This window comes from Spermophilus citellus (assembly GCF_964194105.1).
Source record: "Spermophilus citellus genome assembly, chromosome: 12".
NCBI lineage: Eukaryota > Metazoa > Chordata > Mammalia > Rodentia > Sciuridae > Spermophilus > Spermophilus citellus.
In genome coordinates, this window is record NC_138198.1 from 86,276,911 (window position 1) to 86,284,672 (window position 7,762).

Consider the following 7,762-nt stretch of genomic DNA (forward strand, 5'->3'; position numbering starts at 1 on the left):
GTGGGCCTCAGAGTTCTTTCCCTGGGAAGGGAAGGGCGGGGAGGGGTGTTCTCCTAAAAGACAGCAAGACACAGGAGAAGATCCTAAAAAGTAGGACACCCTGGAGGGTATTTGGCATATAACAAGGTTGAGCTAGATCCCAAACGAAGCGAAATCAAAGCAGCCTGGCCTTACATTGGAGATGGGAGTCGTCTGGAGCAGAGAGTGCCCAGGCTGTGGCAGGGCTTAATGACAGGAGCGGAAATGAAGACATTCCTCAGCTCTCCTCCCACCTTCTCCTCCTCAGACCCAAAGATGCTGTATGACTGTCAGGCTAGGTGGAAGGAACACACAGACTGCCTGCAGACGCATAGGTCATTCAGACCCTGCCTGCAGTCAGCATTTTAAATGCGCCCTCTAAAGAAATCCTAAAGGAGCTCTGTTCCTGCCAAAATGCAGATATGAGTAGGGCATACAGGCGTGCATTCTGGAAGGGAGGGAGCCTTCAAGGAGAAGTTTTACTGGGAGTGCCCCAAAAGCTCCTGGCCACGAGACCTGACAGAGAACAAGTGCAAGCAAAGTCCTTGCCAGTGGATGCTGAAGGGAACAGAGTGCTTCACAGCCCAAGGAGGAGAATCTTCCAGCCAGCTGTGGAAGGGTTGGCCAAGGTTTTACACGACTGTTTGCATTCTTCAGGCAGGCCAAGGCATCGCTGCCCATGCAAAAACCCCATTCCTTTGGGGGCTGGGCGTGTAGCACTGTGGTGGAACACCTGCTTAGCATGTGTTCAGGTACTAGGTCCAATTCCCACCACCTCAAAAAAAAATTATTCAGTGAGAAGGGACATTATTACTTCTTCGATATATGCTGTATTGCTCCAGTTTTTTAAAAATTAACTCAGACAATTTTGTAAAAATTAAATAGGGGAAGGACATAGAGCATTTGTCTGACATGCTTGAAGTCTTGGCTTGAATCCCTAGCACCACAAAAAAAGAACAAAGAAACAAAAACAAAGACAAAGAAGTAAACAGAGAACAATAAGAATACCAAGGAAATGTACTATCCTGTAGACAGACAGACAGAAGACACACACACACACACACACACATCCCTACCTACATTGGAAACACAGTTCAACAACCAATATCTTAATATCTTCTTAAACAGCCTTTGCATATTGAAATCTCTTTGACTGATAATATTTTGAAACAGTTCTTCCTATAAATAAATGGTTCTTAGCCTGGGAAGCCCCAGAGCCTCGTAGTAAGAGATTCTGATTTAATTGTTCTTGAGAGGATCCTGGGCTCAGGTGATTTATACCCACTTCCTATGTGGCTATGCACCTTCTTCACCTGCCTGGTGTATGTCATCCCTGCCATTCCCCGGGCGAGAGCAAGAGCAGCACGACTGGCCGTTTAAGCCAGATTATGATATGCTCTTAATATTGTATTTCAAGTGGATTTCTTGTGTATTTCACTGTCGTGCTTTTCAAATACAGGAAATCCTTTTGACCTATTGATTTTGCAAAGCAGGTTTCCAGAAGTGTTAGAAATGCTCTCGTGGTCCTCTGCCACCGACATGGTAATCTCAGGGTTTAGCAGAATATACTAGCCTCTAGCCATGACCTCCCATCAGAAGACCGGCATCAGAGAGAACAGACTGGCATCTTTTCATCCACCTGTAAAATTAAGAAAAACCTCATAATCCATGTTTGGATGGGTTTCACACTCTGAGAGAATCCCACTGGTCATTAATTAGTCTTTTCACATGAACATAATTATGTTGCGCTTCCTGTGTTTTGGAAATGGAAGAACTTGGGCAACTTGTTCAGAATTACCTAGTTGTGATTATACCAGTTAGTTGGTTTCTTACTGCCTTGAGCCCATCTCATTTACCTTGTACAGGAGAGCTTTCCATCTGGCCACAAGGAGAATTGCTTTTTTGCCTTAAGAACCAAGAAAACCAAAACCATCTTTAGATCTTAGGATATGATTACTGGCTCATGTGTAATATCCCAGGAGTCTGAATTAAAAGAATTTAATCCATGTTGCATAATAGGATTCCACATTTTAAAAGTGTATTTCCAAGAAATAATTCATGTCTGTACAATTTTTCTATTGATTGCACACATTTATTTATGTTCTAATAAAAATAGTCATTATCACCTGTATGCTCTTAATCTTAATACATATCATTAAAATACTGCTGTACTCTATTGAAAAATGTGTATGGGGGTCTGGGAGTATAGATTAGTGGTAGAGGGTTTGGCTAACATGTGCAGAGCCTAGGTTGAATCCCCAGCACCTCAAGACAAACAACCTATCCAAACATCTCAAACTAAAAATGAATGAGGTATTTATACTATATATTATGTAATATGTATTAAATATTTATAATTGCCTTTCATAAAATTGGTAGTTAGACAACGACCCATTTTATTTTATCTAGGTTGTATGAAAGTCTTATGAATCAGAAAAAAAAATCAGTATACATTTCCCTGGAGATATGTAAATTAATCCATAGTTAAATTTGGATAGTTTAGCCTAGGAAAGCAGCATTTAATTTTATTTTTAAGTATTATTTATTTAAAAATGTTTACTAAGTTCAAAATTGAAAAAAAAAAAGCCAATTGTTGGGACTGGGGGTGTAGCTCAGTGATTGAGTGCTTGCATTCAAGGCCCTGGATTCAATGTCCAGCATCACATCCAAAAAAAAAAAAAAAAAAAAAAAAAAATCAATGTGAAAAACTTCCTACCTATCTCCTGGCTACCCAAGTTTCCTTTCCTCAGTTCACATGTGCTACCAGATTTTTTTTTTTTTAGACCATTCTTATTTGTGCTGCATTTAAGCATATTTGGATAAGAAAATAAATTATTCTTATTGAAAGCAAAATGAATAAATAAAGTTTTGAAGGAAAACCAGAGAAGAAGGAAATCTTTGAAGTGCAGCAATATTTATCACCAAAATTCTTTCCAAAACCAAGCTCTATCAATCACTGGCTGAGCATAATGCTTCCTCAGTAGATGTTGGAGAAATATTTGCTCATTTAACAGACGATTGATAGAGGAGCATCTTCCTTATCTCTTACATGGTCCTGTGCATTTTCTTATTTCTGCATCCTCTATGAGGATTGGGGAAGTTGGGACTCCTTGACTGTAATGTCTGTTTCCTGTGACCAGCCTACTCCCCTAACTTGCCCTGGAGACTGGAGCCCCCTGCCTGTCCTTCCCACACGTACAGTTCCGGTTCACTGGAGCTAACTTGGATCCCCCAGGTGTGTTCATGGTGCTGAGAAACTTGGAGCACTTTCTCCTGAGATGTGGGGCAGGAGAGGGCTGAGGCGCATCTCCTGCTGGGTTAAAAGTTGCCTCCTACTTTCCCAGCAGGAAAGAAAGAGCCTAGTCGGGGTGAGGAAGCAGTTTTTTAGCTACTGCTGCATGTCAAATAGGGCTTCCTATTGTTTTGTTTACCCTATTGGCTAATTCTATGATTTTAGTTCCAGGAGGGTTTTGCCAGGTGGCAAATATTCTAGGTGACTGAGAAAGAAGCAGCATGGGAGGGAGAGACAGCACTAGGCTTTGTTTGGACCAATACAACCCTGACTTTTATTCTCTATCCTTTTCTCTCACGGATATCTTTATTTTCAAAAACCCAGAAGAATGCATGAATCGGGCTGTGCCGGACAGGTTGGGGCTAAGCAAGCGGTTTCCTTAGCAACTGTAGCCCTATGAAGGGCTGGCAAGTCGTCTCCGTCTCATTTTTCATTTCATTTTCTGCAGTTCCTGAAAGGAGGTCAGATGCACTGTGTCAAGTTCACATTGGATCTTTGCTTGTCGGACCTTCTGCATCGGAGCTGGGGAAGGCAGATCATGTGCACGTCACTGGCTGCTTTTGTTTATTTCAGTTGGAGTGAGCACATAGATGCAGTCACATTTTGTGGTTGGTTATTCAGTGAAAAGAGAATATTTATTTTACTTGTGAAGAGTTCAAAACTGAAAGGGTAAAAGCAAAGAATAACATTAGCCCCGCCCCCCCCCCCCCACACACACTTTCAGGTCTTTAATGAGAGCTGTTAAAAATCATACCAGAATATTTTTGGCAGAGAGACTCCTTTTTTTTTTTTAAATGCCTTTTCTAAAATTCCATGCAAGCTCTAAAAATTGAAGTTTATGGTTAAGTTCAAGTTTCCAAATTCAATTCAACAATATTTATCGCATCTCTGATTCACTCAGAACTGCAGGGGACAAGCAGATGTGGTAAGACGGTCTGTGCCCTCAAGGAGTTTCGAATTTAGTGGTGGGAATAAGACAAATACAGTGTAATTACAACTACAAGGAAGAAAGTGATAAATGGCATTAAGCAGTGGCTATCGACCTGGACTGCAGATTGGTGTCACCTGGAGAGCTGTGAGGACACCAGCACTGGGTTCCTCCTGGGGGGTGCTGATTTAATTAGTCTGGGGTACAGCCTGGGGTTTGGGGGTTTTAGAAAGCCTTTCCAGGTGACTGGAAAGCTTTTAAGATTAAGGACCACAGGCAGGGCAAAGAGCATTCAAGAGATGTCCCTGGGACCGTTGTGTCAGGTTGGAATCTGAAAGCCTGTAGCATTTAGGAAAGAAAAGTGCCTGTGAGATGCTAACAGGCAGAGGAACTTGGGAGTGAAAGGAGACGTTGAAGAACGGAAAAGACAGAGAAAAGCCACAGAGGTATGAAGCAGGACAGATGGGTGTTTAGGATGTAATGAGTAGCCAGGGGGCCAGGCTGATGCCAGCGTAGCTAATCACGTGTCTGGAGAAGAGGAAGCCAAGAGGCAGACTGAGGAATGATATGGCTGGTGAGATGCAAAGGACCTAAGGAGGAGGTGGGGCTTGAGGAGGAGGTGGGACTTGAGGTGGAGGTGGGGCTTGAGGTAGAGGTGGGTCTTGAGGTAGAGGTGGGTCTTGAGGTAGAGGTGGGGCTTGAGGTGGAGGTGGGGCTTGAGGAGGAGGTGGGGCTTGAGGTGGAGGTGGGGCTTGAGGAGGAGGTGGGGCTTGAGGAGGAGGTGGGGCTTGAGGAGGAGGTGGGGCTTGAGGAGGAGGTGGGGCTTGAGGTGGAGGTGGGGCTTGAGGTGGAGATGGGGCTTGACTGGAGTTTGGTTTTTCTGTTTTTTTTTTTTTTTTTTTTTTCCAAATGTGCCTTGAAATCTTTGCCTAGTTAAGATAAGGAGAAGTCAAGCTTAAGGGAGGACAGGAGAAAGAGCTTCTTTATGGGGCCAGAGTTGGAGTGCAATATGTGACAAGTTAGGAGGAGCCTAGGAGATCATTTGGTGGAGCTCCTTTGTCTTCCAGCTAGGAAGCCCTTGAGGGTAGTGACCTGGGAAAGTGCTGTGACTATTTAAGAGGTCATGTGGTTCCAAGTTCAGCGGGGTGTTCAGGGACGGTGCGGGGATGTCCAGCAGGCAGTTGACAAGCCGGTCCAATTCTGAGGAGAAAGGTCAAGAATGGAGAGGAAATTCTGAAAATAATTTTCAACGAGGCGATAAGACTTGAGGGAGAGAGAGGAATATGGAAAGAGAAGAGGAAAGTGATATTTAGAAGAAAAGAGCGCTTAAAGCCAACAAAAGAGGTATAGAATTAGCAATAAAGAAACAAGAGGAGAATCTAATAATTCAGAAGTACAGAAACCAAGAAAGAGAGTTTTGGGGAGGAGGGTCAACATGCACATCTGCCCAGAGGCTGGGAGGAGAAGGGCTGAGTAGAGACTCTTGGGGGTGTGGGTTGTCTGTGACCTGTGATGTCATCAGGTGCTGATTGAGCCCTGGGGGTGGGAGGAAGACCCCACGGGGTTTTGAGTGAATAGAAAGAAGTTATGATGAGCTCTTCTTATATGCTGGCTGCTGCTTCTCCAGTTCTTGCTCTTGTTTTTCATCTATAAAAACATGAATGTAGTAAACAAACAAACACACAAACAAAAGAATCTGGGAGAGATTATTTTGCTTTTGAAGAGGAGAGAAAAAAGCCTTTAGTTTAAAAATTTTGCATAAGACTAAAAAAAAAATCTACAATATAACCTTGAAAGTATAAAATGAAGAGTTTAGAAATAGGACCATAATTAGTTATCTTTCCAGTGTTGAAGTCCTTTACAAGTGAATACGGGGTGTGAATGTGTGCCTAGATTCTGTGTATCTTATTTGGTGCACCAATAGGGAGAGGGAGGACAACTGAGGTGTTGCAGATGGAAAAAGGAGAAGACTGGAGATTTTTCCCTGTAGGGAGCAGGCAGAGAGCTTCCAGCTGTTCAGTGGCTCCGCTCAGCTGTGGGAACACCTAAAGGCATCATGCCTCCCAGAATCCCCCTGGGCTGCCCAGGAATAGAGAGTTAATGAACAGGGACAGAGGCCGACCAACAAAAGAAGAAATACTTTATTTATTATTCACGAATCTCCAGGGTCCCTGTGCTATTCAGAATCCACGAGCTCTCTGGAATAATGGCTGAACACTTCCTGGGTTGTCATTGCTGAGCTATGTTGGCATGTGTAGCGTCTTTCTGAGAGCCAGGACACAGCACACTCTGTGGCCTCCTCTCTTCTGCCCTTTAGAGGTCATCTGGTCCAACCTCCTGCCCCGATGGAGGAATGACCTCACAGCATCTCGGACAAAGACTGCCTTGTTTTGCATGTTTCCAGTGATGAGAAAGTCACCATCTACTAAGGTAGCTCATTCTGTTTTTAATCATTTAGTGATTTTACAACGTTTATGAAGTTCTTCATGTGTTCAGGTCATAGCATTCATCTTGCACCTGGTCTTAGGTCTTACTTCCATTGGATTCCATCACTCCCCTGGAGCCTTTTCTGTATTGAGTATTGAATTTGTATTCCACTCCTGGAGTCTTCATGTTCATTTGATTTATGATAAGAAACAAGAAAAAAATGAAAAAAAAATCACAGCATAGGTACTGAAATGAAGATTCTTTTATACAATACTCAGGTCCATTGGGGGGACTGTCTGTCCTTTTTATTAAGTCCTTGAAACCAACACAACATGGTCAAGTTCATTTGTTCGTTCATCCTAATAGAGTCTAGGCTATTCTTCATAGTTTCTTGAACTGAATGATCTCTTCTGTGCCATTCCTCTATGTTGGATCTACTGAGAGGAGCCCATCCATGGTGTGAATGTGAAAGGCATCACTCCCTTCAGTGGTGAATTGGAAGGTGACATCTGGACCATCAGAAAATTGAATACTTATCACTTACACACGTCCACTTATATCTAAATCTTAGAACTCTTTCAAAAAAATATCCGGGCTGGGGTTGTGGCTCAGTGTTAGGACGCTTGCCTACCATGTTTGTGGCACTGGTTTCTATCCCTGGCATCACATAAAAATAAAAGAAAATAAAGGTACTATGTCTATCTACAACTAAAAAAAATTTTAAAAAAATTATTATCATCTTAGGGAAAGAACTATGCTAAATATTTTCAAAATAACAAAGTACCATGAAAGCCAAAAGTGAGTCTTAAGCAAATTCCTGCTGAGTCAATTTGCGTGGGATCTACTTCACTGAATTCTCTCTTTTCTCTGAACTATTGTTCCCGTCAGAGTACAGGTAGCGTTATCTTGCTACAAAATAAGAAAGGCATCCTTTGATAATCTCTACCTCCCTCTGTGAAATGTTTGAATTCCATAGCACTTCTTCACAAGAATGGGTCAGGAATTCTGTTAGACATTATTTGAGACTCTTTGTATTTTGTGATTGCTCATACACAAGAGGGGAAAACAGAAAGCAAAATCATCTCACAGATTGGATC